At 39.4% G+C, this 19974-nt stretch overlaps 1 protein-coding gene and 1 long non-coding RNA gene across 2 annotated transcripts in view; one reads left to right on the top strand and one right to left on the bottom strand.

The window, feature by feature from the left end:
* The window catches only part of LOC122968041 (oocyte zinc finger protein XlCOF6-like), an 813118-nt gene that overhangs the window by 733497 nt on the left and 59647 nt on the right, over window positions 1-19974 (bottom strand). The window lies entirely within an intron of this gene.
* LOC122968097 lies at window positions 11149-18562 on the top strand. Its single transcript, XR_006398752.1, has 3 exons — window positions 11149-11158; window positions 15995-15998; window positions 17874-18562. It is a non-coding gene; the product is annotated as an uncharacterized LOC122968097 (long non-coding RNA).

Below are 19974 nucleotides of genomic sequence, written 5' to 3'. Positions count from 1 at the left end.
CAGGGCTGTGAATAGACTTCTGGCATCATGCTTGGTAAATTTGAAATTTAAATTAAAACATGAAAGCACACAGAATCGACCATTTCAGTCTAAAGAAAGGAACACTTCTCACACTTACCCTACTGAATGTGTGAATTTATGCAAGAAAAAAAAAAGTTTATCCTTTTAAAACCTGCTGGTGGGAGTTTCAAGAACACTTTTCATTCTCTTGATTTCTGCATATTTGAATAGACTTGCCTGTCAGATGTTCGTTTATCTTAATTGATGTATGAATTATGTATAATCTAGGCTATCTTTATTCATCTTTTTTTCCCTCCACTTTCTTTTGTGTCCAGGAATCAGACGCTCACAAATCTTCTGCAGTTTCTGAAACGACAGGCGCCATCAGACAATGATTCACTCACCGGGAAGATTGGCGCGATATTTAATACACCACCATTAGAGCGCAGCCCACACCCGCCTCAAGAGGACTCCTACATTGTAAGCTTCTCCCCCTGTGGGACCTTATGTGGGGGCTATTAATTCCTCTTCATTGTGGATTTCCATTGTGCAACTTTCACTGTCACTCCTGATTGTTTCCATTCAACGCATGCAGTGCACCACAGGCATATTAATGTTGCTATAGTGCACCTGGAGTCACGCTGGCTCTTAAAGGGGACCTATTATGCTCAATTTCGGCTCTATATTTTTATTTTTGGTCTCCACTAGAGCAGCTTTGCATGATTCACAGTTCAAAAATCTCCTTGTTTGTCTTATACTGGCCCTTTATGCAGCCCCTCAGTTCAGCCTTTCTCTAAAACAGGCTGTTTTGGTTTCCCCTCCCTTAAATCCCACTCTGTTCTGATTGGCCAGCTTCAGGACGCTTCCTCTGTCTCTGGGAGAAGGCTCTGGAGGCAGCGTAAACAAACTATAGTTATTTCTTGTTCTTGTTCTTTACTCAAAATATAAACTTTTCAAATTCATCTGTACTTATTGGAGCCGAAATCCGATTCGAAGTGTGAGAGTGGACAGCAATAAAGCAGGACGTCTCTGTTTACCTGCTTATTGTGTGACATCTTTATCCTTTCTGTGTTCAGCTCTCAGTACTTTTGTAGTTTTTAACAGAATCTCTGTGGTTTGAAGTTTAGCCTCTCTCTGCGTTCCTGTTTATACTTTTAGATATCTATATCAGAGTTGTGTGAAGTTACTGCTGATTAAAACCCAACATGTCCTGATTTCTTCAAATTAAAAGACTAAAAATTAAATGACTATAAAATGACTTTCACTGTGAAGAATTTATAAGAAATGAAATGTGTTTATCCGCCATTTTAGTGGAGCTTCGTTAGCAGCGCTATTCGTCTGATAAAACTGCTTGTGTGCCTGTGTTTGAGTAAAGTATACAGTTCATATAAGACATCCATGGTGCAGAGCGGGTTGAACATCCGACATCATAACCAGTCATGGAAGAAGTACTCAGATCCTTTACTTGAGTAAAAGTAGAAATACTTCAATGTAAAAATACTCCATTACAAGTATAAAAGTCCTGCATTTAAAATCCTACTCAAGTAAAATTACGGAGGTATTATCAGCAAAATTTACTTAAAAGTATTAAAAGGGTTGTGAGATGATTAATGAGAGAGGAAAGAAGGAAAAACACAAATTTGTTTTCAGTCTCTGGACTTCTTTAGTCTTTACTTGTTTGGGAAATATTGGAGAATTGTACTCCTTGTTCCTTGAACAGTTAAAAAAAATAAAACCATGTGAGTTGTTGAGAGTGGAAATGTCTCTTTGGTGGAACTGCCAACAACTCATAGACATCTGAAACATGAACTACAGCCACACACTGATTTTATATAAGAGCACACAATACAAAACATTGGGGAACTACTGGTTTAATATTTAATAATGTAGTGTAATTCATAAATTTATTGTGTTATTTTATGGAAAATCTTCATCTGAAAAGTAACTAAAGCTGTCAAATAAATGTAGTGGAGTAGAAAGTACAATATTTCCCTCTGAAATGTAGAAAGTAGCATCACATGGAAATACTCAAGTAAAGTACAAGTTCCCTTAAAGCTGTACTTAAAGGGGATGTATTATGCTTTTCCTTATTTTCAGACATATATATAATGTCACAATATCAGATGTTCATGTTAAAACTGGCCGATGTGTCAAATAACGAGGTAAACGTATGTAGCAGTGATCCTCAGACTGCTCTGAATGCTAAGTAGTTTTTTCTACTTTCAGCCCGAGCTGACGTCAGTTCATGACGGAGTCAGTGAGTTCGCTGCTCCGCTCCGAGAGTAGTTACGCCAAGCCACGAATCCATTACACAGCGTAGCAAAGTAAAATAAGTAGTTTACCTGTTGGAGGTGTGCTGGTTGTCTGCAGCTCTTCATCAAACATCATCATCACTGTGCCTGTATCTACTTGTACTCTTCCTCCCTTGTCAGTGACGTTTTTCCTTCCTGTAAATTCTTCACAATAAAAGTCTCCCGTTAGTTAGTCATTAACTTGAAGCAGTAAAGCAGGAAATGTTTGGTTTGCATTGACGGTAAAGTTACACAATTCTGATATGTAAAGCTGACCAATGAGAACACAGCGGGCTCATCGGAAGGCGGGCCTTAAAGAGACAGGAGCTAAAACAGAGTATAAGAGAAACTGTGTATATTGAGTTGCTGCATAAGGGGCCAGTATAAGATAAATAAGGAGTTTTTTAAACTGTGAGTCATGCTGAGCTACTCTAGTGGAGACCAAAAATAAAAATTTACAGCTGAAATGAGCATAATAGGTCCTCTTTAAGTACAGTACTTGAGTAAATGTGCTTTACATTCCACCAACGATCATAACAGCATAAAAATAACAGAAAATCACATAAAGCATGATATGTCTCATTTAAAGGTGCATCAGTTGTAGCCAACAGGGAAAAATGCGACTCCCACCACCTCAAACCCACTCACTGTTTGCTTATAATGTGGACTGTATGTGGGGAAGCATTTCAGCTGAAACGGAGCGTTGTAAGGAACTGAAATGCCTCCTCGCACAGAGTTTACTGAATGGTAGATGAACGAATATATACTGCAGCAGCCGTGGTATTAAATTTACACACACAGTCACCACACTTCCCTTCAAAAAGTCAACTCTTTCTCTCCCACACTCTCGTAATTTGCCAGCTGCACTTTGGACTCTTCCTGGAATGAAAAAAAAGAGGCAGCAATAACAGGTCAAAGGAAACAATTCATGCTGGATGTGTCTTCTGTTGGTGAAGTCTGAGTGCTTCTAACCAGGAAAAATGTTCCTTCACCACTTCCATTTGCCTGCTTTTATTGTCCTTGCCTTCACATCACACAATATTTCACTTAATGTTCCAGCAGGAGAAAATACAGTCAACACTGGTAATAGTGAAGATACATACAGTACGGAGGCTTTTATATGTCAGATTACCACTGGTGGAAAGTAACTAAGTACATTTACTCAGGTACTGTACTTCAGTACAATTTTAAGGTATTTGTACTTTAGAGTATTTCCATGTGATGCTACTTTCTACATTTCAGAGGGAAATATTGTACTTTCTACTCCACTACATTTATTTGACAGCTTTAGTTACTTTTCAGATGAAGATTTGACACAATGGATAATATAACAAGCTTTTAAAATACAACACATTGTTAAAGATGAAACCAGTGGTTTCCAACCTTTTTGGCTTTTGACGTCTTACAAAAAGCAGTGTGTAGTCGGGGTCACATTTCACATGTCTATGAGTTGTTAACAGCTCCACCAAATAGTGATTTTTCCCTCTAAACTTCTCACATGCTTTCATTTCAATAAATGTTCAAATGATCCAATATTTCAGCAAAAATCAAAGATTAGAGAAAAAGTCCAAAAACTGAAAACAGATTTGTGTATCAGAACTTTGTTTTTTCTTCTTTCCTCTCCCATTAATCATCTCACCACCCCTCAGATTTATCTGCTGACCCTTTGGAGGGGCCCCGACCCCTAGGTTGGGAACCACTGGACTAAACTAGCTAACTGTATATAAAGTAGTGTAAACTAGCTCCACCTCCAGCAGCTACAACAGTAACATGCTGCTCTAACACTGATGCTTCACTATTAATAATCTAATGATGTCATATATAATAATATATCAGTCAGAGGAACCAAACCACTACTTTTACTGCAATACTTTAACTACATCAAGCTCATAATACTTATGTACTTTTACTGCAATACTTTAACTACATCAAGCTCATAATACTTATGTACTTTTACTGCAATACTTTAACTACATCAAGCTCATAATACTTATGTACTTTTACTGCAATACTTGCAATTAATGAACATCCAACCATCATAAATGAACAGGTCAAACAATGAATGGCCACCCATCAAGTAATAGTTACAGCTGCAGTGAGTGACTGTTTTTCAGTATATTTACTGCTTCTCTTGTCATTTAAATCCCGTACAGAGTGACATCCTTGTATTTTAAAGTGGATCTCTGAGTTTTTGCTAATCTGACAGATGGAAACATGCTAACACCCACATATCAGCCTGTTCGGGAACCAATATGACAACTGAAAAAAAAAAAAAAAACATCAGTAGAACGAGACCCCATAAAAGCTCATGAAATGTCAGCTACAGGTAGATACTGCTGTTCTCTTTCAGACCCATTTTTACATCAGATTTTGTGCTGAGCAGGTAGTCTACAATGGCTTTTTAGAGCTTTTTTCTCTGAAAACAGCTGCCTGCTGCGGCCCAAAAAATGAGGCTATGAGAGCTCTGAGAGTGAACCAGAACAATAAAGTTGCAGCTGGACAGATAAAGAACGAGCTGAAACTCACTATAAAGCTCCATAAAGCCGAGAGGAGCTGCAGAGTGGCTTATAATATCTGTAGGTTCATCAATATGAGGCACGACCAACACATTACACACTGACAGCTCAGACACGGGCAGACAATAGAAACTTGCAATAAAAACCAAATAAAATTGTCCATATATATATGAGACAGAGAGTATGTTGTATATAAATGAGAGGTTTTAATTTAGTTATACAGTATAAAAGAAGGACATATCAAGTGTTGATTATTAGTTGGTTTTATATCTACATTGTTTGCACTAAAAGACTTGGCTGGTCTGTATATAATATAATATTTAAGTTATGCACATGCTTCAAATTCACTCCTCAGGCTATGTTTGCTTATGTGTGTGTTTGTGTGTGTTTGTGTGTGTGTGTGTGTGTGTGTGTGTGTGTGCACCTCCGCTGCCACAGCAATTTAATATTTCACCTCCGTAAAGTCGGGTATTTTGTGACAGACAGATTTTTATAAAAGACTGGTCAGAATTGAAGCAGCAAAGGTCGAGACATGTTGTGGGAAATGTTTGTGTCAATCACGGCGGACAGATGAAGGTCGTCTGTGTGAATGTGGAAGTTCTTCAGTCTTAAAACGCGTGTATGAAAAAGGGGGTGAAAAACTAACATCGTCGTAGCTTTCTGTCCGACCTCCACAGTCCTCATTAAACCAGCAGGAATGACTTTCAATCATCAAAACTCCTGATTTCTGTCATTGTGATCATCTGAGACACGATACTGGAGAAGAAAATGAAACATTACAATTTAATGGAGAACACAAACAGAACACAAAGTGACGTTAGTGCCACCACCTCCATTATCGCAAAGTCACGCCCACTTTTGAGCAAACCAATCACACCCGTAGGACTTGTTTTTTGATCTCTTTCATCACTAAACCCTGCCCACGTTTTCTGTTTTGCTCGGAAATATGTCACATGATTGAAATTAAATTCTGTTTCACTGTGACTTCAAATGCAAAAAGGAACGTGTTGATAAGGAACGTCTTAGTAGGGATGTGCAGAGATCCCAGTTTTTGTATTTGTATCTGTATTTGTTGAGGCAGCAAAAATTATTTGTATCCGTATTTATATTTGAATAAAAGCGGAAAGAGGCTTAAAAATCCTGTTTTTGTTTTATGATGGAGGTCCCCACATGTTATACACCCATAACACAGAGACAACACATGTCACGTGTAAGGAAGAACTTCAAAGGTGATTATTGCTTTGCATTTTTCATTTATTACCCATTTTTTACAACCTAACTTTGTGGAAAGGAGAAGGAGAACAACAGGTTACGGAGAGTCCGTTGGGAACACTTTGCTTGTGTCAGTAGCTCAGCTTTATCTCTGGGGAACAAATAATTTTTTAAAATATTTGTATGAAACAAATATTCGTATAAAACCCACTATTTGTGCTTTTACCGAATAATGTATTTGTATTCGGACACACCCCTACGTCTTAGTTCCTGTAATAGTTCCTGTGGTCCATTATTTTGGTTCAGACTGAAATATCTCACCAGCTATTGGACGGATTCCTCTGAAACTCTGTACAAACATCTGTGATCCTCAGACGATTAATCTTTAAACACTTTGCTGACTTCGCCACCATGAGATTAACATGTTTTAGAGTGAAATGTATAAACAACAATCGGATGAAACTTTAATGTCCCCCCTCCAGGATGAAGTGTAATAACTCTGGTGATTTTCATAAACCACCATCATCAGGTAAAAAAACACAAAGGTTCTTGTCATACTCAAATATTAACTCATCTTTAAAAGACTGTACAGCTGTAACCTGCAAACTAGACAGAGGGATGATGGTTTTATAGACATTGTGTTTCTGATTTCAGTGCTGCGTGTTTTTTGATTTTGTGCAGCATGCAGCGATCTGTGTAATAATTTATATTACATCTATGATGTAATAAATCAGTGATGCTCTCAGACTGTGACACTGTGAGTATTAAACTGACAATCCTGCTTGTTTATTATTTATTTAGATACTTCAGACAGCCGGCGCTTCATTCTCATTTATTAATACATAAGATGCATTAGAATTGGCCCAGTGATTTCCTCACTCCATTCACAAGAATCGGAGGCTACATTAAAATTGAATTGCGGACATAACCGGCTCTATCTGTTCGACCTGCACACGGGAGGAACGTCCTCTCTGCTGGAAAATCTGCTTCATTTCATTTAATATCTGCCTCGAACATACATGTTCACCTTTCCCATGTGTCATTTGGGGGTTTATGGAAAGATGCAGGTGCTGTGTAAGTCATATTTTTATGGAATATTATATAATTCAAAAAGGTTTGCTTGAAAACAGGGTTTTGTGTCTGTAAATTCTGTGCATATACATACTTGCAGGCTGAACATTTCAGTGTCTGCCTGCAAACTCTGTTTTTGCAAGTTTGTGGATTCAGTCACAAGCCTGCAAGAACTATATTCAAGACCTGTGAAGCAGGTGTGTGTGCACACGTTTGAATGCACACAAGACTGAAACGTTGCTTGTTGGTGCAGCTAGATTCACATCACTTTTCACTGATTTTTCCATTAGTCTTGATGGCTGCACAATTTCTTAGAGCCATAAAGTCAAAGTACATTAATACACACTTATATCAGCTCACAGCTACATTATAGTGTGTTATAAACCATTCATTTATTGTTTATATACTCATTTTAATGCTAAATCAGTTACATCCAACATGTCTCACCTGTTTTATTATAGTTTTAATCTTATATCTTATTGTTAGGCATTTAAAGGTGCAGTGTGTAGAATTTAGTGGCAATGCATGTCACTAACTTTGCTTCTTCCCCTGAGTTTTTTGTGCTTTATCATCTCGTAGGAAACCCTGGGTTGCAGGCTGAGCCTCTGCAGTCCTGTTGGCGTCCTTCCCTGGCTATTGCTGCTAAATTAAAGAGTACGGTCTCGATCTGCTCTATGTGAAAAGTGCCCTGAGATGACTTTTTGTTGTGATTTGGCGCTATATAAATAAAAATTGATTGACTGATTGATCTTAAGTGATTAAGTATGTTTTAATTAGTGTATAATCACCTGACAATAAGAATTGTTGTGTTTCTGTTACCTTAGAATGAACCTTTATATCTACAGAGGGAGCAGGTCCTCTTCTGCGAAGCCCGTCATGTTGCACCGCCATGTTTCTACAGTAGCCCAGAACAGACAAACCAAACACTGGCTCTAGAGAGGACCTTTCATGTTTTTCGTGATTTTCTTGGCAACTGTAGGTTCTCCTGCACGCTTGGAAGGTGTGGTGTTCAGTTGGTTGCAATCTGCAACCTCACTGCTAGACATGAGGTCATTTAATTCAATTTTTCCAGTTTATTGTTTTAAATTTTCTGATTTTAGTTGCTTCACTACAATCCTGAAATATTTTAATCCTGGCCATATAAAGCACTGTAACTTTGGTGGTATATAAATAAATTATTACAGATCAGAGAGATACTTCTTCCTGAGCCCAACTCTTTATCACGGGAGGAGTTAGAGAGACCAATCGACATTCCGCATTATAACACAGAGGACAATTTAAGGCCAAATGTGGAACAATTACCCAACCACAACACCTCAGTGCCCTCACGGCGGAGCCAACATTATAGGCTAATATTCTTCCTGTGTGTGTGAAATGTGCAAATGCATGAGGAAAGAAAGCAACATGAAAAATGATCAGAAATATCTATTCATTACCGAGACTGCTGACCCAGCTAGCGGAGGCATACAGCGAAGAAAATCACTGAGGAATAGATTCAATCTTCCTTTTATCTTCCTGCAGCCCTCTCTGCCTTTATCCTCCTCATCTTTACAATCTATTTCTCTCCCAGTGCTCCGTCATTTGAGTTATACTTTCATCACAGTGATCAGTCTTCTACGTGTCAATGAAAAGGTAGCACAATATAACCGTTCCCTCCTCATTCCCACCTTCCCTCTTTGTCTTCAGATTGGTTCATCAGCTATCATATAGCTGAGGAAGCTTTCACGCATAGCTGAAAGTAACTTTTAGTCGTGTCTCTGCTGGATTTTTATGTTTTATGACAATCTGCTCTAAGTGTAAAAATCCTTTTAACAGAGCAAATGTCACACAAGCAGCGTTCCTCACGGTTGTGATGTATGTGTGAGAAAGGAAAACTGTGAGAGACACAGCGAATGTTGACAATTTACATTTAATTACCTCGGCTTTTGAGTGAAGGGTACAAGCTGGCATTTCTTGTGGCTTTCAAAGAGCACAGCGAGCAGGCTGAAGAGCTGCAACGCCGCATTCATAAAGACAGCTTTATTGTGCGCCGGCTCCTCTGTCGCCAAAAAGGTGAGACTGATTAGAGGTTCTCGGTGACCCCGCTGCCATCACAGAGCCCTGCTGGCTGCCGTCTCTCCGCTCACTCACATGTGTTTATGCAACAAATGTATATCAGCGCTCTGGCTCCGTGTGAATGCTTATCAGTTTATCTTACAGATTCAGAAATGAAAATTGTCAATTGACCCTTAGTTACAGTTGCTACGCGTGTCAATCTTTCCAAGACAGTATGTGTAACGGTACTTTTACTCGAGTAAAGGATCTGAATACTTCTTTCACCACTGTGTAGTTGTCCAGTCTCAAATGTAAGATGACCCCTACTTTTTCAAACATAATTTCCAGAATGAAATATTGTTTATATGGTAGGGGTGTGCCCGAATGCAAATACATTATTCAGCAAAGCATAAATAGTGGGAATTATACTAATATTTGTTTCATACAAATATTGAAAAAATTATTTGTTCCCCAGAGATAAAGCTGAGCTACTGACACAAGCAAAGTGTTCCCAACGGACTCTCCGTAACCTGTTGTTCCCCTTCTCCTTTCCACAAAGTTAGGTTGTAAAAAATAGGCAATAAATGAAAAATGCAAAGCAAGAATCACCTTTGAAGTTCTTCCTTACACGTTACACGGCGTGCTGTCTCTGTGTTATGGGTGTATTACATGTGGGGACCTCCATCGTAAAGTAGTTTATTCATGAACACTTATTGTAACACTTTAATTTTCTAAAATCAAAAGCGTAAGAAAAACAAAAACAGGATTTTTAAGCCTCTTTCCACTTTTACTCGAATACAAATACAAGTACAAATAATTTTTGCTGCCTCAACAAATACAGATACAAATACTGGGATCTCTGCACATTCCTATTATATGGTAACACCTAAACAAGATTAGTATTTTTGTACTCTTAATTGATTCTCAGAAGAAAGAAAACTGCTTATTCCACTCAATGAAAAAGTTGTAGGATCTGAAATGACTGAAGTGACACAAAGTGCGGAGGCAGTGAATGTAGCCGTTGTAGCTCAGCCCGAGGCTACACTGAGAAGAAAGAAACGGAGGTGTCAGATCAATACTGGCCCGGCGGACAGAACTGTGGAGAGCAGAAAGTGCAGAAGGAAGGAGGAGGTGTGCACACTTCAGTCTCACCCACGGCGGACGTGGGTGTCAGTCATCATTAGATCCGTGGGTGATGGGTGAGGAGGTGAGGATGCCGGGAGATGGAAGCACAGAGGTCGAGGTAATGACCAGAACAGAGAGAAAAGTGGAAGAGTTAAAGAAATTTCAAGTGGGAGAAGTTTAGTTTTACCAAAAAAAAAAAAAAAAAGTTCAGCTTTGTGAGCGTTTGTGTATTCTGCATCAGTTCCCCATTAGCATGAGTCATGACTATTGTCATCATCCGCAAGTGATGAAATGAAGGAAGGCCTACCTGTCAACCCGTCTACATATTACAAATCTTGTTGGGAAAACTGGTCACCATTTGTTCCGAGGCTGCCCTCCTGCACCACACATATTACATCTGTTCCATTTATTCATGACTTCTCTGTGGCCCAGACACATGCCATGTCACCCCGAGAGATGGAGGAAAAAAAAGTCATTTTAAATCAACATGCGCAGCAGAGGAAAGGCCTATTGTGCTTTCATGCTTCCCCCTCATTCTCCAGAAGAAATACCGAATATAAATAAGGACACATATGAGGGGAAAAGAAATATGTAGACTCTCCTCTGCTTTTTATTTTGCTGCCCCTCTGTTCTCTCTCCGCGGAGGTATTGTATCGTTCACAAAGACGAAGCTTTCTAGGTGTCCACTGTATCATTCAAACAAGCAGCATAAAGCATAAAATCCATTCTCAGTGTGTCACATCTGAAAACACACAATGCACAACCTTTCCTTAGAAGCCAAAAGGTTGAATAAAGCCCAATAAAGCCCAAGTCCTGGCGAGGATTAACATCACAGGATAGGGTGGGGGAATTAAATATTTAATTGAACTCATGGTATTTTAACCATGGGGAGATGACAGGATCTGGTCTGTAATAGACCTGGACATTCAGCAGGATAAAGCCAAAAGTCTCCCCAGGGGGGCGCCAAAGATTGAGGTGAGGCAACGACACTGCATGAAGTGAAGAGTAAAATGGTCTCGGAGTTATAGCTTGCTGTAATCGCCAATAAATCCGCTTATAAATCATTAAAGAGGACGCGTCAGAACTTGCCTGCGAATCATCACATTTTTAAGTTTTCTTCAGTATCTTCAATAAAAACTTAGTTTTCTTGGCTGCTGCTTGATCACAACATCGATTATTGGTAATATGACCAAAAACTGAATTCTTGATTTTAATCAATTTTTGTTTGCCTGCAAAATGCAGGATTGAAACATATTTTTGCACAAGAATAATAAAAGACCTGAATCACCTGCAGGACTGTCATTATTACTCATAAAATACAAATTATCCCACGCAGCCACTGGCTGTCAGCACCAGATGCTTCAACTAAGTAGAGAACATCCAGTTTAATAATCAGTTTCAACACAGATAAAGCAGAAAAGTCTGTTCACTAATTGATCCGTTGTTTGTGTTACAAAACATTAGTCTGATATGTAATTCCCCTCGAAGCACAGGCAAACACAAGTGGCTTTCTTGCAACTGGTTTATTTGTAGCTTTCTCTCCAAATCCACCGTGAAAACTACAGGCACATACACACACACGGTATAAAGACAAAGTTAGCGAAAATAAAAGCACTTACAGCATGTGGAAAATGGCTTATTATAGTAAACAAAGACAAAAACATAAATTACCTCGTCTGCTTTCTGCAAATAAGGGAATCATCCTTGGTCCTTGGAGGGTTCTCAAACATTTCACAACCACTTAAATAGGTAGATATTTGACATGTATCTTAGCTGGAGCGCATGTGCATCTTTACGCAACTGGCTTTCAAAATAAAAGTGGCTGTTTCAAAATAAAAGCTAAATTAATACAAAACAACAAAGATAACTGAAATATTCTAAAAGACAATAATGACATTACAAATTACAAACAACAGTTACATGGTATCTGCAACTGCTGCTAGCTAGCTTTAGCTACTCAGCTACTTTTTGACTAAAAGAGCGCGTGTTCATGCAGAGACCAGCAGCTGGTGCTTCCCTGTTTGTTTATCCACCTTTTCATTGTTTTATGTGTTAAAGCACTGCATGCAAAGTAGACTGATGAAGTAGTTTTTAAGGTCATTGTCAATATTGTCTCCTGTTAAGTCAAAGATATGGAGTTGACAGCTGTGTTTTTATTACCTGAAAGCTTGTTAAATCTTCCTCTAACAACTTGGATCCAGTACAGCAGAGAGTCACCCATGGATCTAACCTCTGTAAACATTTGATAACAACCATGGTCAAAAGACTTTTCCCAGCGAGTCTCTTAGTGAAGTGAGGAAGTGGGAGAAGAGCGGTGGAGCTCAGGAAACAGTGAAAGCACAATCCTTGTGTCACGTTCCCTTGCCCTCTATCATTCTAATAAATGCACAGCCTCTTCGCAATATGACTGACGAACTTCAAGCACAGGTTTGTTTCCAATGTGAATAAAGAGATGCCTTTATTCTGGCCATGAGAGAGTGATGGCTAGCAGAGAGGGACCTGGACTCAGAGTTTTTGTTGGCTTTGGTGTGCCCTTACGCACAGTACAAGAGGCCCAAATTACTAGCAAAACACAGGGTGGTGGAGTATGTCTCCACATTAATGGTGTAAAACTGTTTTGTTTAAGGAGAAACTGTGCACTAAGGATATCGAACTGCTAACAGTGTCACTGTGTCCCCATTATTTTCCCTCAGTTCCCTCAGTTATTTGTCACAGTGGTCTACATTCATCCAAAGGCAAATGAGAATAATGCCAAAGAAACAATTCTGCAAGTGACACAAAAACTTCAATCTCTGTCTCCCGATGCCCCCAAACATTGTCCTTGGTGACCTGAATAATTGCACCTTGACTAAAATTATGAGGATCTTTTATTAATATGTGACATCCCCGACAAGACATAACAAGAGCCTGGTCCTGTGTTTCGGCTCTGTCAAGGGAGCACACAAATCTTTACCACTGCACGCTGAGCACCTCATCCTGGTGTATCGCACAGTCCTGCAGAGCGAGTCAAGAACTGGACTGTTGATTCCTCATTGACTCTACAAGGATGCATGGACTGTACTGACTGGGACGTGACTCCAGTAATGACATTGATTAACTTACTGATGTTGTCAGCTCCTGGGTGTTTATTGTGAGAATATAGTAATTCCAGACAAAACTGTGAAGATTTACTATAATAGAAAGCCCTGCATCACTGCATCAATGAAGGTTTTGTTAAACAAAAAGGAAGAAACATTTAAGCAGGGCAACCATTCTGAACTTAACAAAAAAGAAAAAAGAAGAGAAATATGAAATCAGGAGAGCTAAATTGATGTGCAAAGATAAAATAGAAGGCAAACTTGGTAGCAGTAGTCTTGGCTCTGCCTGGGATGTCATGAAAACTATGGTTGGTCTGCAGGATAAATGTAGGAAAAGAGTGGCATTAGATGGCTTTAACTCTGACAAGTCATTGGCTCAAGAGCCAAGTCATGTTCTCAATTTCTCCAATGAATCCGATCATCTAAGGATTAGCTTCTCTAACTCATCCCTGCTTACTTATGTTTGATGAACTCACTGTGGTTAACACTTTTAAGCTCTGCATACGTAAGTCAAGCCCCGGCCCAGATTACATTGCTATTGTCTCGAACAACTAGGCCCCATTTTTAATTATGTCTTGATGTTGTCACTCAGCCAGCAGAGGGTTCTGAAGTTATGGTCCATTGTGATTCCTGTTGTTAAGAACAACCAGTTCCTGAAGTCCTTTGAGAAACTGATGAAACAGGAACTTCTGAACAAAACCCAACACCTTCTTGATCTGTTTCAGTTTGCTTAAAGGTCATACAGGACACTACTGCCACCATGCTTGACCTTTTAACACCTAGAGGGCAGTAAAACTCATGCTAAGCTGTTGTTTGAGCTTTCAACACCATTCAACCCCACCTGTTGGTGGATAAACTCTCTCTCTCTACTTTGGTGTTGACACTAGTTTGGCTGGTTAGATGCTTGACTTCCTCTCCAACAGAACCCAGATGGTGAATGAGTGCATGTCAAGTGAACTCTCCTCATCTAGAGGTTCACCCCAGGGGTGTGTCCCTTCATCACTCCTTTATATTCTGTATACAGATGACTCTATCACAGTCAGTTTGAGAACTGATATATCCTGAAGTTTGCAGATGACTCAGTTATAGTCAATCTCCTCCATGATGACAAATCAAGTCATGGCCCTGTGGTTGATATTTTTCAAACTGGTGCAAAAACTCATTCCTCCAACTCAATGTATCAAAAACAACAGATGTGCGTAGACTTCAGATGCCATCCTCCTCCCACTCAGAGCGACATGGGCCAAGGGGTGGAATCTGTTGTCAGCTATAAATGCCTTGGTTCAATCATCGATAACAATCTCACCTTTAAATCTAATACTGAAATGGTTTGTAGGAGAGGTCCACAATGACTTTTCTGCCCACAGAAACTCGTCAAGTTTCGTGTTGACAGAACCTTGATGACTCTCTTTCACAAATCCTACACGCAATCAATTTGATCATTTTCCCTTCTTCTGTTGGTATGACAGTCTAGATATCCAAGAATGCACCGGCTGAAATAGTGAATACAAGCAGCAAAATTACAGGCGTCCAACAGAGTAGCCTGTTTGTTCTGTATAACAGTCAGGTAGTGAAAAGAGGCCAAATGCCATCTTGTCTGACTGCACCCACCCTCTTCATCAGGAGTTTCGCTCTGTACCCTCTAGCACCTGCTTCAGATTCCCCCTCAGTCAAGACAGGTACAAACACTCGTTCATCCCCACAGACATCACCGTCCGCAAATCAGGGAAATGGAGATAGATTCCCATCATGAGTATGAAGGCCTATTTGTAGGATGATGTTTATGTTGATTTCTGATTACATTGTTGTCACTGGATGGATTTGTTGGTGTATTTTGATTGTAATGTTATGCTGGTCAGACTTTATGTAGGTGGATGACATGATAGTCATTGTTATTGTTCTTATTGCTGTTCTGATGATTGTGCTTGTTCATTGATGCAGTGCTGCTGAGTCTGTGTTAGTCTTACTAATGTGATTTCATGTTTGTTTGTTTTGCTACAAAACCAATTGCCCTTTGGAGACAAATACACTTAATCTAACTAACTAAAATAAACTTTCTGTTTATTGTAATAACTTGATGTTTAACATATTGTTCAAAAACAAAAATTCAAATTAATTCAATCAAATATATTGCCCAGCTCTAATTTGCAGGTTAAATAACAAAATTTGTCACTTTATTTTCATTATATTTAATACAACAATAGGCTATTAGGGTCAAAGTCTTGTCTGTCCCTGAGCTGAACCCATTAACTAAGTGCAGCAAGGACTGAGACTATTCTACACAATGCAGTACTTTGTTGAGATATTCAAATTTAAAAGAAACGGGGCAGCTTTGTAGGAATAAAAATTGTCACCAGCAGTGATTCCTCTCAAATGGATCCCTTCACTTAGCCCTAATGACATGTCACCAGCCAGTCTGTCTGCAGCAAAAACAAACCATCAAAACCACTGTGGTTAAATGTGTGTGTGTGTGTGTATGGATGGGTGAGATAATGATGCTGGCACTGTCGTGTCCAGAGACAGAAAGCCACCTGAACAGTCTGCACTCAGCTCAGGCAGGAGTGGAAATGATTGCCAGGAGATACAACACTTACTGCCTGCTCAAGCTTTTCTTAACTCTCAGTAATGATCCAGCTCCAGAGGTGACAGACGTTTTCCCACGATTCAGGCAAGTCGGAGGAAAACAGGAGAGTTAGGAAGAGCTGATGGTTGTTCAGGTGCTGCAACATGACAATGTGTTGGCGGCAGAACTGTCATCAGTTGATGATGACAACCACCTTGTTGTTGTAGAGGATAAAGGGTATTATTAGTGAAATTCTCAGCTAAGGATGTTTAAGCTCAATCATGGTAATGCAAATAAATTATAATTAATGTATGGTTAAGGTCAGGCGATTAACACACCTTTAGTCTAGCGGAAGACTGAAGGTACAGTTGATAAAAATGCAAATATTACAGTAATTGCAGCTCTGTGACAGGACTCTGCTGTCCTGCAGTAAAGTCAACATATCCTCCACATTAAATGACCAAATAGCAGCTTGTTCATGCCCTGTAGAGCAAAACATAGAAGTGTTTCTGATCTGATGCCCCTATCAGCAGGATGACATTGGTTGTCTGTGTCTTACAAAACTTACAAATCACTGTTGGACAAATAAAAACACTTTTATGATGTGACATCACTATGGTTAAGGTTTGGTTAGATTGAGGCACAAAAAACAACTTGGTTATGTTTAGAGAATAGAGGTTGTTTATGTTTCCAGGTCTTTTCCAGATATATATTTTTTAAATCTGGGGCTCTACTGGAATATCTTTGTATGATTTCCAGTTAAAAACTGCTTATGTATCTTATACTGGGCCTTTATGCAGCCCCTCAGTTCAGCTTCTGTCTGAAAAATAGACTGTAAAAAATATGGACATAGTCACCGTGATGTCAGCCATTGGTTTGCGAACTGCCGTTTTGAAGCCTCGAGTGTAGCAATTTGACCATCGCCATCTTGGATTTGGCCATCACCATGTTTGATTTTTGGAGCCGGAAGTGATCATATTTGGATGAGAGGGTGGAGCTGATCATAGTGCTAGCTAATAGCGTTGTTAACAGTGATAATACTAATGCTAATGCTAATTTTCGCTAGCGAAAACAGGCCTAAAACCGTTAAAACAAAATTTACTCGCCGGAAAAACTGATCATTTGACTCATTGATGTGTCTTTTATTACAACCAAACACTGAACAAGAGTTTTTAGACGACCACAATGTTACGATTAACTTCAGTTAACTGAGAACACACTGTGAAATAGCAGCAGCTACGCCCATGCGCAATGGTTACGTTACGTAAGCAATGTTATTGCCGTGGTAGCGACTTGTCAATCACAATGTAGCCACACCCTGAAGCAAACCCTGCTTTATCATCAAATTTAAATTAAATGGGACCATAATTTACAAAATGAACATCATGCTGTATTGACGAAGACTTGAAACTAGCAAAAAACTAGACCATAAACTCATAAGGAAACAGTTTACTGAGGTAATAAATCAAGAGAGAAGTAGGGTCATTTTCTCATAGACTTCCATACAATTGGACTTCTTTTTTGCAGGCAGTGGAGTCGCCCCCTACTGGCCATTAGAGAGAATGCAGTTTTTAGCACTTCCATATTGGCTTCATTTTTCAGCCCCGGAGGTTGCCGCTTGGTCTGAAACAGGCTGTTTTAGCTCCTGTCTCTTTAAGCCCCGCCCTCCTGCTGAGCCCACTCTGTTCTGATTGGTCAGCTTCAGGAAGCTTCCTCCGGCTCCGGAGGCTACATAAACAAACTATAGTAGCAGGATTTCACTTATTTTTCTCTTTCTTTACTCCAAATGTCAACTTCTCAAATCCATCCGTACATGTTGGAGCTGAATCACATCTGAAATATGAGAGCGGACAACGTGAACAACACATAGAAACACCTTAGCAACAACCTTAGCAACAGCCTTAGCAACCAAGGCTACTGAACAGAGAGCCATTTAAGGGCATGGATGACGAGAAGACATCAGCTCATCAGCAAAGGTAGAAAGAAGCCCTGACTTTTGACTTGCAGGCAGCATTTCTACATACGTTCACCACGAGTTTTGGGACTTTGACCACGTTTAACATCCAACATCAGAACAGGATATAAATGACAGAAAACTACAAAAAGCATATTTAAGGTAACCTTTTAAGGTTAAGGAGTGGTCGTTGTCACTATCTGTGTATTTTTACCAAACCAGCAAAACATTATATATCTCTTGCAAAAGCAAACAATTCTTGCAAAACTCTTCAAACTCTTGAAAAATTGTCTTTTTGCATCAATACAACACACACAAACCATCATTTGAATAAACACAACTATGCACCAACTACGCACTGATAGTATACATGAAAAACACTTGTAACTTTTGCCTTTTCTGTGTGTGGGGCATAGCAGTTTGCAATAACGTTTTGTCATACATGTAGTAAACACACATACACACAGATCTCCTAATGTGTAAAGTATGGATGTGTATACTGATTCTGATTCCATAGTCGTTCTGATTTCACCAGTTATTGTGTGTCTGACTCCCCTCTCTCTCTTTTCCATCATCTCCTTCTCCCCTGTCCTACTTCAACTCCTCATCTTCCTCATCCTCCTCTATTTCTCACCCCTCTTGCTCTCTGTCCAATATTGTGTGTAGTGTTTTAATATAGCGTTTTCATGTGTCAATGCAGAAAGGAAATTGGCAAAATAGTGTAGCAATGTAGATGCCAATGTGTACAGTTTTGCTGGAAGTGTGTTAATAAATTGCAAACTGAGTGTAAAACAGTGAATTTGTATTCAGTTTGGCTCACTTGATAAATGCATTGGCTGCAAATGTTAATGGTTTCAGAGATAGTGCTTCCAGAATCACTGTTAGTGTTTAATTTATTCAGAAAAAACTGTAGAAGAAACCAATGCTGATTGTTGATAGAAAACAGGAAATGAAAAGGAACTGGACGTAAATTATGAGGTGCAGAATTGTCCAACATGGATGTAATTGCGAGGATACTGAGTTTTTGGTCCAAGCTTTGATGAAGCCAGGTTTCCCAGTAACCCTGTTGTTAAAATAAAAAAGGATGATAAGCAACTGGCTTAAATGTTATCATAATTAGAGAGAATGGCGGCCAAAACTGAACAAGACAGAGAGTCTACAGCGAGGCTGTACTCGAGCTGAATGTTAACATCAGCATATGTTCACAGTGAAAATGCTAGCATGTTGATGTTTAGCAGATGTAATGTTTATGAAGTTCACTGTGTTGGTTTAGCATGGTAGCATGCTAACATTTGCTAATTAGTACAAAATACAAAATACAGCTGAGGCCATTGTGAGTTTTGCAGTTATTTGGTCAAAAAACAAAATATTGGACAAAGATTAAAAGTCATTTCTATTCATCTTCTGGTGAACATGAATGTGTGAATCTAATTCCACAGGAATCCATCCAATAGTTGTCAAGATATTTAAATAAAGAACATAAATGTCAACCTCATGATGGTGCTAGAGGAAAAGTCACTAAAGTCATTAGAATACGTCATCTGGCAACCATGAATGTCAAATGTCAAATACATGTTGACATACAGAACTGTGTAAAAGTTTTAGGCACTTTAAGATGTTTAGATTTTCATCCATAATGCAACACTATCAGGGAGGTGTCTGATCATCTGCAGCATGACAACGAGCCCAAACATCCAACCTTCTTAGAGGTGAGTCTTAAAGAACGATCCTCAACAGCACGAAGAACTCAGAGTCCTGCAACAGTGCAATGAGAGCGCAGACCTGGAGCCAGCAGTGTAAAGCTGAAACATGTCATGTCATGTTCACCTCCCTCAGTAGCCGCATACACAAACACCAAAGAAGGGTTATTCAAGCTGCCACTGACGGATTACCAGAGGGAGGATACAGATGAAGCAGTCTGCAACATTTTTGGGTGAGTTGTAATGTCTCAACACGGTGCTTCTCCGGTTCATCCCGAGGGGGATCGTTACAGATGAGTAAATCTTGGACGAAAGCTGAGTTTCTAATGAGGAATCATTTGTTTAATGGACATTAAGGATCGGATTGTGGCTCCTGCATGACAGCTGGTTGTCTGTGATGATGCTCTGGGCAGGTTTTCACAGAAAGAAAA

This window comes from Thunnus albacares, chromosome 18 (assembly GCF_914725855.1).
Source record: "Thunnus albacares chromosome 18, fThuAlb1.1, whole genome shotgun sequence".
In the NCBI taxonomy this organism is placed as follows: domain Eukaryota; kingdom Metazoa; phylum Chordata; class Actinopteri; order Scombriformes; family Scombridae; genus Thunnus; species Thunnus albacares.
Note: the sequence above shows the minus strand (reverse complement) of the source record. Positions and strands in the feature narration are given on the sequence as shown.